Consider the following 18,088-nt stretch of genomic DNA (forward strand, 5'->3'; position numbering starts at 1 on the left):
AAGAAAGCTGAAATCCACATACCCCCAATGAAGTGAAATGATCCAGAAGGTCCGCAGAATAAAATCTGAGCATCCAAGTCTTCTAAATTCAAGCCACCACTTGCCTGTCAGCCCAACTGCCTTCACAGTCTTGTTCACACAAATTTTTGCACCAACAATATATATAATTCTAAAAGAATATGCTTTCATTTACATCTGTGCAATTCCTCATCAACAAAACCAGATACATTTCTTTCTTCAGGTTTTATTTTCCACTGTCAGTGTTTTTTGGAGCTTGGGGTTTTCAGGATTTACAATGCTTTACTGCTGGTACTAAACTGAACAAACTTTATCTCAGGCCTTGAGACTGAAGGAAAGCATCAGTGAAGCTAACAGAGCAGGAGATCAAGGATAAAATCACCAAGATACAAAAGACTAAAGCAGTAAATTTTCAGCACCAGCTGGAAGCCCAAGGCCCCTGAGGCACTAAGAAGTTCCCTTTACTGAAGCTTCTACTGGTTTCTTTCCTTCTTTTTTTTTTTTTTTTTCTAAAGGACAATTAAAAATACCATGTTAAGAGCTGTCTCTGGTTTACAAAGGTCAGCCCTCAAATGGCAGCTCTTTTGTTCAAAACTCTCATCACGTAGCACATGCTGGGATGCCAAAGGAACCAGCAGCAGGTCCCATCTTGTTTCATTAATGATCTAGGGGAAGGAGGTAGGTAGCACAATAATGTAATGTGTGGATTATAAGAAACTAAGATGAGCTACAAATGTTGAGGAGAAAGATTGCTCTAGGACTAAGAGATTAACAAGGTTGAGAAAAGATAAAAAGAGACACCATTTGCAATACACCATGGAAATAACAATCTTAAACACAGATACTTTGCTGAGGAAAGCCCTGAAGAAGTAGCATAATGGAAAAAGTTGTTTAAGACATGCATCTGCAGTGAAATACCCCATGTAGAATACTCCATGTAGCTCAATGCAGTGTAAAAGACACTGCAAAGCTCACAGTTAATACCGTCCCTGACTATATAGCTTTGTTGAGATCACATCTGGAGCTGTTTACAGCTCTATACTACATAAAAGGTACTTCCCCCCACCATAATCAAGGAAAAGAGTTTGCAAGAATTATGAAATCAGCTTCTGCCCACTCTTAGAAAAGCTGGACACACACATAGTTCAGACGAGAAACAGCAAGAAGGTGCTATGATTATGGTCAGCAATTTGTACCTGAACGGAACAGCCACAGAGACCAGGAGGCACTAACCTCTGCATTAGCATTGCTCGCTAAGCTACACGCTCAAGACACGTAACGCTGCCACTACACAGTGTCCTCAACTTCAATACATTTGAGGACTGGATAGAGAACATCTAAAGCAGCATAACAGCACTGAAATTAAGGAAGGGAGGTTTACAAAAATACTGGGGAGAAGAGGGAAATCTTACTGAAAAGGCCTTCTTGATGCATCTTTACTAGGCTGAAAATACAGCATGTTACAAATTAGAAATTCATTTGAGCCATAAAATAGTGGCCAAGACACTGCTTTCAAAACCTGTTATTTCCATGATACTGACTTACCACAAACAACCCTTGTGTCTGTTTCTACAAATTGCCATGCCAAAATGGGCAACATGAAGGGTTACCTTCAAGCACGTGAACCCCAGTGGATCCACAAAACGTAATGCATTAACTGTAATTATGGGCTGGCAAAACTGAAGTAATATAGCAGGATTTACCTCAATTTCACACAACTTTGCCCAACAGCACTATCCATGACTATAGGGAACCTGCACTGATCAAATAACTACCACATGAGTAAACTGCAGGAGAGGTGAGAGAACAGGTGAGGTACAAATTGCAGCTCCAAAATGGGAGGCAGTATGAAAACTTGCCTTGCAATAAGCAGCCTTCCCACTTCTGCCCTGTATGTTTTCAACATGCAATAATAACTGGTCATCTAGGAGAACAATGTACACGTCACATTGCTCTAACTGGCACATGACACATCATAGTATGTGAGATGGTTAACATCAGAGAGGTTTCTCATCAGCATATTCTGACAAGCCCAGGCAGATCCTAAGAAATACAGGTTATATAAAAAAAATAAATCTGTATATTAAGGCTCCTTTACCTCAATTCATCAGGAAAAAAGCTTCCTTCCATCTTCATGTCCCCATTATGAAGTTCTCAATGTTTCATTTTATAGGTCATCCAAAAATCCTATCAGAATCATACTGGTCTGAGCACACAGACAAATGTTTATTAAAAGGTTCATACCCTCTATTTATGAACTCAGCTATGAACTGGGAAACTGCTTCTGGAAATAAGCATGATAAATTTTAACTCCTCTGCAGTAAGCAACCCCGGAATTTCTGGAGGGAAGTTTTCGAAACAGAGTTGATATATATGATCCAATTAACATCCTGACTAGTAACATGAGATTGCATTTATCCGAGGTCAAAACCAGATTCCACCTTCAGTCACTGAAATTGCGCCAATTTTGTATATTTGTCAGTCAGAGCACATTAGCACCCTCATGAAAGCAGCTTCTATAAACAAAGACACAGAATTCCTCAGTCCTGTTAATTTACCTCGTGAAAAGCATGACTTAATGCATACATGTCATTCAGTCACAGAAAGGTCATTTCTAGATAAAAATGTATTTTTGAGTCTTGAAAACTGAAAGTTCAAAGAAAATTAGTTACAGTGACAGAAGCACCAAAGACAGCTAAAAAAAAAACAAGTTTCTTGGAACTGTTATTCATGCAGGTTGGGGGTGGTGGAATAAAACAACAAAACCAGCAAACCAAAACCATTTAAAGGGAGGGATGATATTTGATCATGACAGCAGAAGGGAGGAGAAAGGATTGTTTTCTGTAGTCATAAATTTTTCACACTAAGCATGATGGTGTAAGGTTTAAAGATGTTCAGGTTAAACAATTAGGCAATGGAAGAAACTACCCAAGGAGGTGGCTGACTCAAGAATATGAGAGGTTTGCAAAGATAGGGTCGATGAAATCCTAGTGGGGATTAGTAAAAAGGAAGATACACAGGCTTTGAACTGGATGACCTAAAGGATCTTCTCCAATCCTATCATTTATGCTGCTATGATTCATCCTAAGGAGAACATTTTGGACTCCTATGAATTACTGGCTTAGTTTCCTGGACACTATTGTACATTAGTGTACTCCGAAGCATGCATAAAACCAAGTCAAACTTGGCTTTGAAGTGTCTGATCTACAATATTCAACGCTTTCATACAGTGACTCAGAACGTGTAGTTATAACAAGACAACAAAAGTTACTTTAAGTTAGAGAAGGGAGGCACCCCTTTCTTAAGCTAGTCCCACTTAAAAGAGGAAAAAAACACCCCATCTCATAGCCTGATGGTTAATATTGCTATTTCTAGACCTGACATGAAACAGCTTTAGAACAAACTACAGCTTCAAGGTACGTATTTTTCATAAAATTCTGGATCCAAAATGAAATGTTCCAGATGACCAGAGTTAACAGCTTTTCACTTTTTTGTTAACAAAAGACAACAGATTTTTCCCAGCACTGTCAGGTCACATTTCTGAAAATCACAATAATTTTCCCTTTAAGAACTCTATTCACTGCTAATAATTTTCTTTATTGTTATAAACCGCTTAAGGAAATATATGCTGCTTCCTTTCTCTTAATATTTAATCTTTATTCCATGAACACAATCCAAAGGGTTTTCCAGAAAGCTTAAGAAAGTAACAGCATCTTGCTTATCCCAAGCAAACTGACACACTCAATTGGAGTGCCAAATAGATTAGTGTAAAATTGTCAACTCCGATGTGTTGCAGAAGACTGATCACCATGATGGACAAGCTACAGACTTTCCTATACTGCTTTAACAGGGTAAACTGGACTTGATCAGTACCCTATATCACTTCTCATGGAATAATAAACTGAGAGTGAGCCTTACCATTGCCTTCCAAGACACCAGTGAGTCACTGATCACTGCACACATGATTTAAAAGCACTCAGGTTTGTATCTGAAAGGGGAGAAATGGTAGCTGAATGAGGGGGAAGCATGGACTAACTCACTCATTAGAGAACTGTGTAAATCAAATAAATTGGCTTTTCATTTAGGAAACAGAGTGACTGAAAGGACATAATTCAGGGAACTTTTCTTTGTCCATATACATCACAAGATTGAGAATGTGAAACAACAGTTTCCATCATTCTCAAACATGCCCCCTACTTACTGCAATTAATATGGCAAGTCCAACCTATATAAAGCCATGAAGAATGAAGTTGCTGAACTGCCACAAAATAGCAGGGGTAGAAGGGGCACCTCTTACCTTGGGGATAGCAGGGTCTGCTCCCACAAAACTTAAAAAACCTCTCTAAAAATCTTCCTTTTGTCACTCTGCCGTAGTAGTGACATGTAGTAGCAGTGTAACACAATGGAGATAACAAGGCGGTGACAACCACAAAGACAACATTTACCAAGTGTCCAAGATTTTCTTTTTTTCTTTTTTTAATTAACTTTTAAAAACCTTACAAAGCTCTTGTGCATTCATGCCCCTGGGCAGTGGCCCTCAATGGCAACTCTGCAGACTCATGCCTGTAGCAACTCAGGCCAACTGTGAAATGGGACATGATGGAAAAGTTAGTGCCCTTCCAAGGTAATTTCTTTTGTTTTGTCTTTGTTTTCCAAAGTACAGCAACTAAATATCCCTATCATCAATTCTATCCTATAATAATATTATAATTAATATAAATTACTATTAATATAATTAAATCATGCTGTGCTTCTTTTGTATAATATTGCATTCTTCAGCCTTCATTACATTATATGGTGTACATACACACACCTTTTATGTATCCCTTCTACAAACTTTTCTGTTGAGAACCCCAGCACCTAAAAAGCACTAGAGCTGCCACCAATGGGTCCAAGGATTGAACTGCATTGAATTACCGCCCTGGTTTGGGTAAGGTAAGGAGGTGTGCACCAGTTCACAGTTGCTGGGATTATCAAGTACTCAAGCTCTAAATGGCAGACTTCAGACTCCTACGCTTAGAACGCTGCAAAGTTTCTGGGCTTTCTTTAGGTCTGCTTTGCATTACACCCAAGACACATAAAATGTTTCTAATATAAAGTTACCGAATTTGAACATCAGGAAAAAACACCCAGTGATATGACCAAAAAAATTCACAAGGCACACAGCTGCTTTTCCTGATGACCACAGGCACTTATATTACATATTCACACACCCCCATACACACATATATACACACTGCTGGAATAAACACATTCTGTAAAACACAAAGAGCTGTCAACACACCGAATCTAGCTTGCATTTAAAGGTATCAAGGAGAAAAGAGGAATGGGATGCTGGTAAGTTCAAAGCCATGTAGAGCTCTATAAGCAGCGCTATAATAACAGTATTCTAAGCTTCATTCAGGAACCGAAAAACAATCCATAAATTATTACAGACACAACTGAATCTGTTTGCATGGAGACAAGCTACTTAAAAAGCGGTTACTATCTTAAATGAAGTCACTGATCATTACTGTGAGAAACGTAATTCCAATTGCATGAAAAATGCCTATTTTCTCCAAATACCTGGCCTATCATAATCAACTATCAAATCCTGGGCATTTTTCTAGGAAAGCTTGCAATCTTTGAGAAATGGTTATTTTCCTGTAGAGATGATTACAGGAAGAAGTCACAAATGACACATTTCAGCTGGAAGAGGTATTTCTTGCCAGGAAGTAAATCCCTTAAAAAGAGTTTGCTTTTTAGTGACCAAACTTCCTTTCTTCCTAATTGGCTATCACCCTTTGTTAGGGCAACAAATTAACGCAGTGGCTTCTAAGGAAAATACGCTCAACACAAATCTAAAACTTAAGTAATTCCAGCCACACAAATGTCAATGATTCGATTTACTCTTCGTCTTATACCTTCCCATTCACTGCAACCCCAAATCCTATTAAACTTTTCAGAACTGTTGGCTCTTTAATAATTTGCTGACAAAAAAAAACAAACCAACATATATTTGGGCCATGTACATTGAGATTAGACAGATGATAATCTATTAAAAACAGGATCTTTTTTGCATAGACGTTAACTCTTTGTTTTTTCCTGGGGAGAAGTAATGCCATAGTAATCAGTCTTTTGCCTGCTTGATTCCTTGTGCTGTTTTGTTGACTTCCCAGACAGCCAGACCAGCCAGCTGACTATTACCAAATCCTTTATCTTGCCAGACAAGCGATCACCATGACAGATAGGCAAAACTCCAGGGGTAGGTTAGCTTTAGGGCAAGATTTTCCACCATTTTCATATGAATGGTAATGAATCCTACTCCTGGAGACAGCCACCCAGTGTCTGCCTGCAGGAAGATCCAAGATCCTTCATGGATATGAAATACAGATCGATAGATAGATATTACAGTAAATTTCTACTCTTGTAGGCTGGCTGCAACTCATAATTGACTTCTTAAGACCTACAACCTCCCCATTAGTCTAACTTCAAACATTCCTCATCTACATACGTAACATTAGCTAATACTGAGAAAACTTTTCAGCTGAGATGATTTGCCTTAGAGAATTGCAAATGCAGGTCAAACAAACCATCAGTCATGTATCTGCTGAATTTGTCAGGTCAATTTGGCTTAAAAAAAAAGTAAATATTTACAGCATTTTTGGTATTTTCAAAATAATTTTAATTTTCATTTAACACCAAACGATTGCAAATAAGCTTCCTTGAGTATAATGTTGGGTTTACTTCTAAAAGTAAGTTAGCAGATACAAATCTAAGCAAAATACTTAATTTGAGCAGAAAAAGAGAAACCTGAATCAATTACTGGAAGTTCTCCCAAAACAACAGATTTTCTATTCCAGAGCTCTATTCTTGTGTGTACCTGTATCTTCAGTCAAAATAGTGCAGTTATCCTTTTAATATGCATGATATCACTGTGAGACTGAACCTTTCAACAAGTTTTGCTAAAATACATATTACATGCAAAGTATATGCAGCTGTAGCCAACACCAGCTTCAGTAAAATACAGAATGAAGCGTGTTAGATTCATACAGGAAAAAAAAACATCTCTTTATGGATAATGAGTCTGCTATAGACTTGCATTTAAGGCCTTCTTGTGCAAGTTTAACTTGTATGTCTACAAGACAACTAAGTACCTTCATACATAAACATAAGTTTCTCCAGTAGAGACTTCTAACATTTTCTTTACAGCCTACAGTATACATAAGTCCATGGCTCCTGGGTACCAGGAAGATAAACAAAAGAGGAGAAATTCCCCAAAGGAACAGTGCAAACAGTGTGATTTTGTGGAAAACAGAAGAGAGGGAGACAAATCAAACAGCTAAAGGCAAAGCAACATTAGGAATTGTTTATTTCAATGAAGAGATATAAAAGAGAATTGAGAAGCTGAAGTCAAGGAAAGGACTATTCAAGGCTGCTTTAATGCCATGTATTCTCCCCAGAGAAGTGGCGAAACCTACATGGCTTATGACATTTTCAAATTAGTACCACAATGAAGACAACAATCTGGTGGTGTCAGGAGATGGTCAAGCTGATAGAACAAGAGTTTTCCATTTCTAACTCCTATTATCATACAACAGATCTGAGGTGCTACAAATTCCTCAAGTGTTTTGTAATAGTCACAGAAACATCAGCTTTTGCTTACCATGAAGTATTCAGCAACTGAATACTCTTCAGTGTGTTGCTCCTTTTAACAATGGAACATTACAGTGCAAATGATAAAATCATATTCAAGATTTCCATGGATTCTTCTGGAAATAACATACAACAGGATTTTACCATTTGATGTCATTTTTCCTTTGGAGTCTTGTGGGAAAAAGACATTGGTAGAGAGGCAGGTTTGAGGAAAAATGTGTTTCGAAAAAAGAACAACAAAGGAAAAAAGAATACTTTGGGGTAATACTTTCCAATCTTGAATTTCACACATTCCTTTTAAGCTACAGTATATGAGAAAAATGCTTTAAGAGGTTTCTTTTCTTTTTTTTTCCAAATGCAGTCTTTCGATAAGTCTCAGTGTTGGCTTAAAAGCAAATGAAGAAAATAAAAAGAACCTGTGTTAAAGTAACAGATGAAATTTCTTCTAAATGGACACTAAACTCCTTTCTATTGCTCACCAAAAATATGTATCTGCCTTTTTTTTTTTGTCATGTGTCTATCTCCTTTCATCCCCACGAAAATCTTATCTTTTAAAAATGCAAAGGATGATTTGGGGGGGTGAAGTTTGTGCTAGAGGGGTAATGTAACAGCAGTGTGTATTTTTTTATCGTATATTCTAAAATGTCTTAATATCTCACTATACCAAAGACCTGTAATGTAATTCTCCCTGTTTCTACTATTTTTTCCACTGGTATCAGTTTTGTCTCATACACATGGAAGCAGAGTCACATGCTGCTACATCCCTGGATACTTCCAAGCATATCTCAGCCACATGATTCCAGGCATATCTTAGCTATAATGGCAATTTCAGTACTCACAACAAAAACTGTAAAGCCACTCAGATTTGATGATCCAACTGGGGATTCAATAAGGCCCAAATCTGCGCATTTCTGAAAGAGGAGTAGAAATTTCTGGGCCCTCCAACCTCACACCGAAATCAGCAGAACCAAAATGAGGGCAGCTCTTTGTGGGACTGAACCTTTTATTACCTCCAGAAAAGCAGTAGAAGCCAACACACTCACATCTAAGGCTTAGAATGATGGAAGTAACAGTTTTAAATGTATTATGGATTTTCTCACAGGCTCAGGAAGCAATAAAAATTAAGTATAGTCAGACGGCAGGAAAGCAATATAGTTTTCATAATTTTTTTGTGACTTTAGGGAAAATATGCTCAACTTTTATAGACAGCCGATTCAATGCTACAAATTTCAGGAAATGTCACTGCAATGGGATTCCCACAATGAATGCAGGTTGAAATGACTGTATTCTTCAAGGACACTGCTCAAAATACATTCAGATCACGTAAATAAGTTAGTTTCATTAGCGTGCAACACAACTTGCTGTCCTAGATCACAGACTTCTCCTGGAACTGGACACTAACGACTAGGAAGAGCAAACAATTTCATTCTGATGGTTACCTAATGTTAAAATTATTTCTTCATTGGGTAATAAATCAAGTGCCTGGAGAAAGCTAAGAAAGCAAAGATGAACATGCTAAATCAGGAAAAAAATCAAAGCAAAACCAAAACTAACCGTGAGTAGTATACTATTATCAACTAAATATTAATTAATGCAAGCAAATGATTTCTATTCAAGTATGAAAGTCACGTTTCCCAGACTCAGCAGCTGTATCTATATCACAGAAGAAGCTGCCTTTGGAGCTGTTCCACCTCCATAGTCTCCCTCTTGTCCACTTGAAACAGCCTAAAGATAGCTCAAGTCATGCTTCAAGGTAACCTACCTGACAGAGGAACCTCACAGGTTTCTTCCTGCTCCAATTCAACTTAATGCTGTTCTTCCCTACTTGATGCATGGAAAGTCCACAAACCTGTGCTTGACACAGCATCTAGACTACCACTACCTGCCCTTATTTATGTGAGCAATAATGTCTGCCTCACTAAGAAGGTGGACATCCAGGTTTTCACAAGCCACCCTGAAGACAGTAAAAGTTCTCCTCAAATCTGCTATTTAGTTTATAGGACAGCTCTTTAAGGACTTAGGTTTACTAGTTTGGAGAGTAGCTAACTAATCATGCATGATACTTAATCAGCTTCAATTCCAGGTCAGAAAACTGCTTCCAATCACTTATGCATATGATCAGCTGAGCTCAGTGGAACTGAACACACCACGTATATGTTCAAGTTGGGTGCGTGCATAAACACTGTATTAACAAAGAATTGAAGTACAGCTGTTAAGTGCTTTCCTACATAATGCCCCAGAATTCTCTGATGCTACATTACTGGCTTTTTTTAATCTTTGGCATTTTACTGTGCACATGACTTGCAAGGAATGTTGTTATGGATTTTTTTTGTGGGAGGTTTTAAGTCTAAGAAGAATCTGGTGACATCACCCAAGGAAATATCTAAATCATATATTACATTTAACTCAACACATTTTTTTTAGAACTTTCTTAGGAAAACAGATGCTTTTCTGTCTCCAAAGTGTTCTCAAAGGAGACTCTGGTTTTCACAAGGCATTTCTGATCTCTCACTGCAGGAGAGCTTTACTTCACAGTTCACACAGGGCTCCAAAAGCTCCACTGGAGCCTCTCAAATGGATAGTTTGGGCAAAAATGTAAAGAAAGACATGTTATTGAGAGCCATTCTGTTGCAGCAAGAGTGAAATCTTAATACAGTAGATGAAGATTTATCAAAATGCAGACATAGTCCCACTATGCCTGCCCATTATCTGTTTCTCCTAAGATCTTGCAACAAGCTGGATGCTACTACTTCTCTCCCAATGCATATGCAGTTTAGAGGTCTTATTGCTGTAATCAGGGATTTCATTGGAAGAAAGGCAACATATATCACATGTAAGATGTTTTGAAAGGAGCTGTGAGTTAAGGTATAGATTTTTGCTTTTAACCCTTACTTGGAATGGTAAGTGTTTTCCAGTCTGTCATCCATGAATTCATGGCCTGCAGCCCATGAAATCACAAACAAGAAAATAAACATCATCCTTACAGTATTTTCAGCTAAAGGTGCGAAGATATGATCATCTGCAGGAAATGGGCCAGCAGAAATACATGACTGTGAAAGTGTGAAAGCCACTCAACCATGTGTGAAGATGAAAAATAGAGGATCAAATTGCAGTTTTACCAGTATTCATTTAAACTACAGATGATAAACAAGAAAATAGTAAAACATGAACAACAGTGCGTAATGAAGTTTCAAATATACTATTTCCAGGAGCACCCACCCTTCTTTCCTGCCTTTTGGAAAGCAGTAAAACAGAAGCACTTTCGAAACCAGTCCATTTAACAGGTTGCAGTAAAGACTACCAAGCAGCTTCCTTTAAGCATGGCGGAACAGTTTGCTGGCTCATGCTTACCATGGCCAGAGCTTCTCCACCCACACAGGAGAATTCAAACTGTGTTGTCAGAAACAGTATTTGCCTGAAGGATTCCATACACTTTACCAGCCTCAGTCCCTGTGCAGTAGCTTGGAAAAGGATGGTTAGTCATTTTAACAAGTTACAGACTTAAAAAGGAATGAGCTGTTCTCCCACGTATCGCACATCATGCATGGGATGACAAGTTAAATGACTTCATGTTTGTAAAACTAAACCGGATCATACTGAGATACCTATCTTCAGAGATGGTGCAACACCACCTCCTATTCAAGCCAAGACTCTTCGAATAACTTCCTAGAAATGCTTCTAATATTTCTTTACCTTCCAAATTCCAGGGGCAGAATGCTCTTGTCCTTCATTTTTTCTCTCAGATCTGATCTAGAAACTCTGTTACCTGGCATATGATGCCACCTTCACATGACAATACCCAGATCTGGCACATTTCAAACCTCATCTGTTTTACACGCTCTTCGAGGAGAGACAGAAATATACACAGAAGACGATAAAATCTGAATGCGTTATAAAATAAATCACTTATCTTTGTGAGATCTTTCTGTGCCATTTTGACACACTGAGCTCTGGACTCAACAACACACTGAGCTCTGTGGTTGGACTCTATGATCTTACAGGTCTTTTCCACCTGAAATGGTTCTGTGGTTCTATGATTACTGCAATCTATCTAACACTCTGGGTGAAGACTTTCGTAAATGTGAATAAATAAATTAATTAACTTAATTAGCTGATGGAAGTAATGTAGGAAGGAAGTAATGTAAGACTCTACCATATCTTCATTAAAGGCATATCCTCGTTTGTCCACGAAGCACTGATCACCTACTTTCTTAATCAATGGGTATTCCAATCATGACAGGAAGTGGCACTGGGCTTCAGGGTGGGAAAAAAAGGTGACCTCCAAAACTCAATGGGATTATGAGTCAACTGAAGTCATGAGTCAACAGCAGCCTATTGCTGATTGACGCTGCCTCACCAGTAGGTGTTACTTCAGCCATTAATGCAGATTGCTGTACGGCTGCAGGGATACGCATGCCGGCCAAGGAACATAAAAAACATCCAAACCAAACTGAAATCTGACAGATTCTGAAAATATCATGTAACACCCTGCTCTGTATATGCAACAGCATCCAAAGTCATGTTTGGGAGAGCTGACCACGACCACACCCGTCCCTATGCCTGCAAATAAGCCTGAAGGTTTTTCACTGACAGCCATCCCACTTAATCATTCGAAGCAATGCTTGGCTATTTGATTGCTGTGATTTAACACAGTAATAACAATAATCCAGACTATGCTTAAACCACTCACTGTACTTCCAAAACTGTTTATTAGCATTGGCTTCTGCTTTACAACGATTTTCAACACTCTTAATACTGAAGTTCCTCCACTGGCATCTCTGAGAAGGCCAAGACTATATGAAAGAGGCAGCCTTATTTTTTGTTTGACCGAGTACTTGATAACTGCATTTAATTTCACAGTTTATTTATTTAACCTCAGCTCAGGCTAAAGCCATCTAAAATACCCTGTGCATTGTAACTTAGGTCCAAGACAACAGAGTCTCTTTGATTTCTTGAAATGAAATTCAGTAGCTCCTCTTCAAACCATAAACCTATTGCAAGGCCATCATTTATAATCCCATCCTTCTATTGCAATCATAGGGTGAAAATTCAGGTCCCCATGCTCTACATATCTGAGCAGAGTAACAGACATATCAGAGTGAGGACTTCTGTCATGCTTTCACTAAATCTCACCTTTTAAGCTAGTACTTTTCAACTGGTAAGCAAGCTTCTTTCTGAAGACCCTCAGAATGGGAAACTCATCACTTGGCAGCCTCTCCTATCACATTCTTTCAAAACAAATAGCACTTCCAATGGCCTGGAATGTCTTCTTTCTTACTGTATGAATTTCATCCTTCTTAACACTATAATCCACAGGAAATGAATGCTTAATTTAAGACTTGCACCCCAACAGAAGTCAACATCTTACCAAGCAGTCATTAAGAGTGGACAAAGAAAAGAACACTTCCCCTTAAAAGTAGGGTTTCTTCAACAGGCAAAGCACTAGAGCAACATACAACATAACAAAATGATTTGTCTGTTGAACATAAAATATCTCACATTTGTTCTCTGAAAAACAATATCCGACCATTTAATGTATACACTGATATTTTTATCAATGTTTCTGTAACACTTTGTCTACACAAGTATGGTATGTGAAAGGCAGAAGTACACAGCCTTTCATCTACAGATGACAGGAAAGAACAGTGTTTCTGTAGGAGACATTTTTGCTGTAAATCCAATGCTTATAAAAGCAGTGCAATTGAAAGCAGGTGGGACGCAGTACAAGGGTTCCTCATCATTCTATGCATACAGCTCATCTCACCCAAATAATAAAACCACTATGCTTATTCAGTCTTGTACTTCTCTTAAAATCAGGCCACTCAATTGTGCCAAATAATGTGTTGTCCAACTTGGACTAAACCAAGAACACTAAGCTCATTTTCCTAGTGAACTGTGCTGTACTTGTACGATTTCTACATTACAAACAGACTTTATCTATAAGAAAAAGAAATTAAAACTTTCTAGAATCAGGACTCTTTCCGATTTCTTATGTTACTGGTGAAATTTTAAAGGATAATATACTTGAGATTAAAACTTTAAAAGAACATTATTACCATGATGAACATATACCCACAAGATAGTATATAATTAGGTAATTGTGTACATATGTATATTCACTGCCAATTCTGCACCTTCACTGTATTTATATTTGATCTGATAGCTGGAAGACACTCAGACCCTTTTCTTTAACACTGTACAGTGTAGATAGCATCATCCTTTACACTCATTAAAGATTAACAAGTTGCTAACATTCAGGTTTTTGCTAAATTAGAAGTAAGATAAAGGGGAAACTTGCATCTCATTCTGTTGAATTGTTAACAGTGAGAAAGAAAAACAAAGAAGATAAAGAGGGATTTAAACAGTAAATCTGCTTATAGCTGAACTTGTTGAGATGAAACAGAGGCTATAAATCAATTTGAAATAGTTGGAAGTATTAAAAAGATCAGGTAACTTTCTGCCAGTTCTTCTGAGATCTGCCTATAGCTTTGAATTGCCAAGAGGCCAGAATAATGAAATCAGAATTTTTAAAGTCTGATTCTTAATGCTTTTATTGAACAAATATATGTAGCCTGAACTGTGCAAAGTCTATGACTGCAACTCAGTTCTGGAAGTGAAATGCTTGCTTTATGGAAAATGTTGGTATTTGCAACAGGTTTTCATTCTCAGCTATATAAAAATATGGAAATATAACAAAGAATTAATCTTTTTACTACACTGCAGATTGGCAATGTCACCATACAACAAGTTGTGGTTATGAAGAACAGCTTCATACAAAGTCTCACTTCCTTTCCTAATTCCTATTCCTGATTTGTTAGATTAACATACTCCATCTTCCACAGCTAAACCCAACTATATCCCTTCTCACTCCACAGTACCCTCAGCTAACCCTTCACATCTACCAGTTTCCACCCAAGCAAGAGCCACGAATTAGGCTGGTTTTGAGGTAAGAGCGTACTTACTCAAGATAACATCAAAAGCAACAGGTAACTGTTAAATTCCTCTTTGAGCCTTCCCCTAGTAATCTGAGCCTTTCCTTTCACCCACCTGACAACTTCTACAAAATCTGTGTGAAATTACATATTTTTTGAGATGTTTATCTCTCTTTAAAATGCATAGGAAACTGGCCATGGGGGTTCAACGAGGGTGGCAAGAGAAGAACAAGAGACAACCATTATGATAACATAAGGTTTCAAAGCAGGTTACAAATGGAAGGCATTTTTATTACACACAAAGTAACCAGACACAACTGGACATTCTGAATTTGTAAGTTTGAGAGATTCCAGTTTAGCAATCCAAATGTCCCATTTCAATATGTCCAATTACTTCATGTCAAACAAAAACACATGCATTTTCAGCTTGGTGTCCTGCAATCAATCTGTGTTTCAAGATGTATTCACGAATTTGTGTGAAAATCATTACATAAACTAATTCACCACAAAGGGGAGAGGAAATGGTATTGGTGATTTTCCCTGGGTAAGAGGAGCTTCAGATGAGAAATTCTGGAGAATCAAGAAAACACTCAAAAATCAAAAGCCCACACCCTGACATTTAATTATATGTTCTACTAGGAAAGCAGTCTATAAGGAAGCATTTCTGAGTTAGAAGCTCATATTAAACTTAAAAAAATAACCCTATGATTTATACCATCAGTTAGCTTTATAAAATGCCACATGTTAAAAAAGCAAACATCATTTAAAAAGCAGGGTGAATTCAATACCTCTAAAAAAATGCCTTCCTGATTATAAACGTTCTGCAGAATTATGATACTGAAAACTGCATTATTCAAAGAGACAAAGAAAATGCCCTTTCAGTGGATATGCCCAATTTTACCTCCAGGTTTCTGTGGATCAGAGCATGGGGCTCATTAACACAAGCTCTGCCCCATGTGTGTATGATCAACACGTTGGCAGGACTTCAGCAGATACCTCTATGCACATGTACAAACTCAGTGCCAGTGTTGCATTCTCCATCACAGCCCTAAGCATAGCTCTGCCAGTCCATGTGAGAGGTGTCTAGGAGATAATAGAGTGAACAGGAATCCACAGAGCAAACACTTCTCGTAAGGGTTTGTGAAAACAGGCTCCCATTCTCAAAAGGAAATAATTCTCAGGTCCTTTTATTTTTCTTTTAACATGTAGTTTTAGATGATGCACTGAATTAACATAAGCTGGTACCACACAGCCCTAAACTGCACCACCAAACTCCTTGATGGATCAGCAAAGAACGGAAGCTGTGGTTATGCGTCTGGAAAAGTCACACCAAACACAGAGTACCTCTGTGCTGGGGAAATTCTCCATTGGGAATGTACAAAAAAACCTGCTGGAGGTAAACTGAGCAAAATTTGACTGTTTTAAAGGAATACTGGGTATTACTGAGCAGCCATTAGAAAGCTGCTCCCTCACTGGGGCACACTACTAAAGAAAACACCGCATGGTAACATGAAAACATATGCCAGCAACATTCATTGTTCGCAGATTTTAAAGAACAGAAGGGCTTAGACTATGATGGTCTCAATACAACCATCTAGTCAGATGCCTGGAATAATACAGAATACAGGATTTCACCCAATAATTTACTCAACAAGCCCTTAACTTCAAGTTGAGCTTTTTGATGTAAAAACTTCAAGTGAAGAATGAATCACATCTGTAAGGAAGTTATTCCTCTCTGCCCAGAATTTGTCCTTTATTTCTAGGTCCAAATTCTTCTTGCTTCTGCTTCCAGCCATGTACATGTGCAATACATTGGCTCTAAAATCATTATCTGGTTTTGTTCATCTCTACTTTACATCAAACAAAACATGAGAGGAAGTAAAAAAATAGCTGTAATATGCACATTACAGAGCACTTAATCTCATGTCTAGTGTCATACAAAGTACGAGATAACGATCCTGAATATAACACACATTGTCTACTGGAACTGTCATTGCTTGGATAGCAAGTTCAATTTGCCAGTAGTAGAAGGATTAAGTCTAGGTAAAGCACGTATCCAAGCAAACTATGCCCAACATGGATAGTTTCCCCATGTGTCAAGGGACTGCTTATGGAACGAAGGAGGCAGAAATGACGCTTGCCACACTGTGCTTCTGCAGTTTCAGCAGAATTTTCTCCACAGGATATGGAATAGTCTGGTGGACTTTTCCCTCCTTTTTTTCAAGGCATGTTTGAAAGCCAGATGACTTATGCAAAAAGCTTTGCCTTACTAAGTCCTCCGACTGCCAGTAATTTTCTTTATAACATAACAGTACTTCTTTTTAAAACAAATTTGCTTTTCTCTGGCCATAACTATGGAATAGGAGCTCAGTCCTGTGTTCTGTGTCAGTCATTACAAGTGCGGAGTGGAGATGCTAAGAGTCCTGGCAAACTGAATCTGGGCTTTATAAACTAAAGAACTTGCACTCTGAACATGGAAATGTTATACCAGAAAGGTCCCTACTGTTTAGGACACTGATGTTTTTCTTCAGAAGGCACTAGCAGACATATTTCCCTAGAAGTCTTCAACTTTAGTGTTGTAACGCAGTAACAACGGTGGAACAGCTTCTTGTTAAGAAAGGTTCATACTTAATAAAGAAGAAATCGTGTAAAGAAGACAAACTGGACGCTTGTTCAGTGTCCTTAACATGACATATGAGCATGAGGTAGGAAAACAAGTCATACGGGAATACAGTTGCATTAAGTTGTATCAGTGGTTTAAGAGGGAAAGGGAAGAATGCAGTTTTACGGTATTTCTGAAACAGGGGTGGTTCTCCACCATCTCTGATGAATGATACAGACCAAAGACTGTGGCTGGTGGTAAAATCTTCATCCAGGTTTGCAAGATTAAATGGCACACAGGAAGAGAGTAATGCAAGCCAAAACAGAGTTCCCTGTGGAACACTGGCTGAGCTGAGGTAGCAGAATTCATAGTGTAAACCTAAAATTGCAGGAAAACTATAACTTTACTCTGTTCCTCAACAAACCAAAAACAATACCAGGAACAAAGCTACATCCACATATACGTCATCTTTTACCTCAAGCCCTAAAGCCATTCCTGGCACCTGCTCTGCGGAAGGTGATGTTACTAAAGACAGCAGCTTCATCATTTAGGCATATGTAGACACTGCCCCCCTCATTGGGTCATCCGCCTGAGAATCAACAGGCTACTGTTGCCTTGTTTCTGACCACTTCCTGACTACAGTTTAGCCATTGAGTCTTTCACCACTTGTTTTTCATTTGATTTGCAAAACCAAAGAAAAACAATCTTCCCCATGGAACAACAGGAATATTGCAAAGTATGCAGTTTGTGACCAAAGGGGCTAGGAACTGAGGCAAGACATTTGCTGGTACCTAAGCCACAGGTCAAGTTGGTTGCCAGCTAAGCCAATATTTCTGGTTTGAAGCATCTGCTGAACTCTCTCAAACAATAAGAAATATTTACTCCACTATGGAAACAGAAT

At 38.2% G+C, this 18,088-nt stretch overlaps 1 protein-coding gene across 6 annotated transcripts in view; it reads right to left on the reverse strand.

Annotated features, from left to right (window-relative positions):
• Nucleotides 1-18,088, reverse strand: part of BBS9 (Bardet-Biedl syndrome 9) — a 259,496-nt gene that overhangs the window by 4,461 nt on the left and 236,947 nt on the right. The window lies entirely within an intron of this gene.

The sequence above is a fragment of the Pezoporus wallicus genome, unplaced genomic scaffold, assembly GCF_028554395.1.
Source record: "Pezoporus wallicus isolate ANWC-B61680 ecotype Strahan unplaced genomic scaffold, APGP_CSIRO_Pwel_v1 contig_7820, whole genome shotgun sequence".
Taxonomy (NCBI): Eukaryota; Metazoa; Chordata; class Aves; order Psittaciformes; family Psittacidae; genus Pezoporus; species Pezoporus wallicus.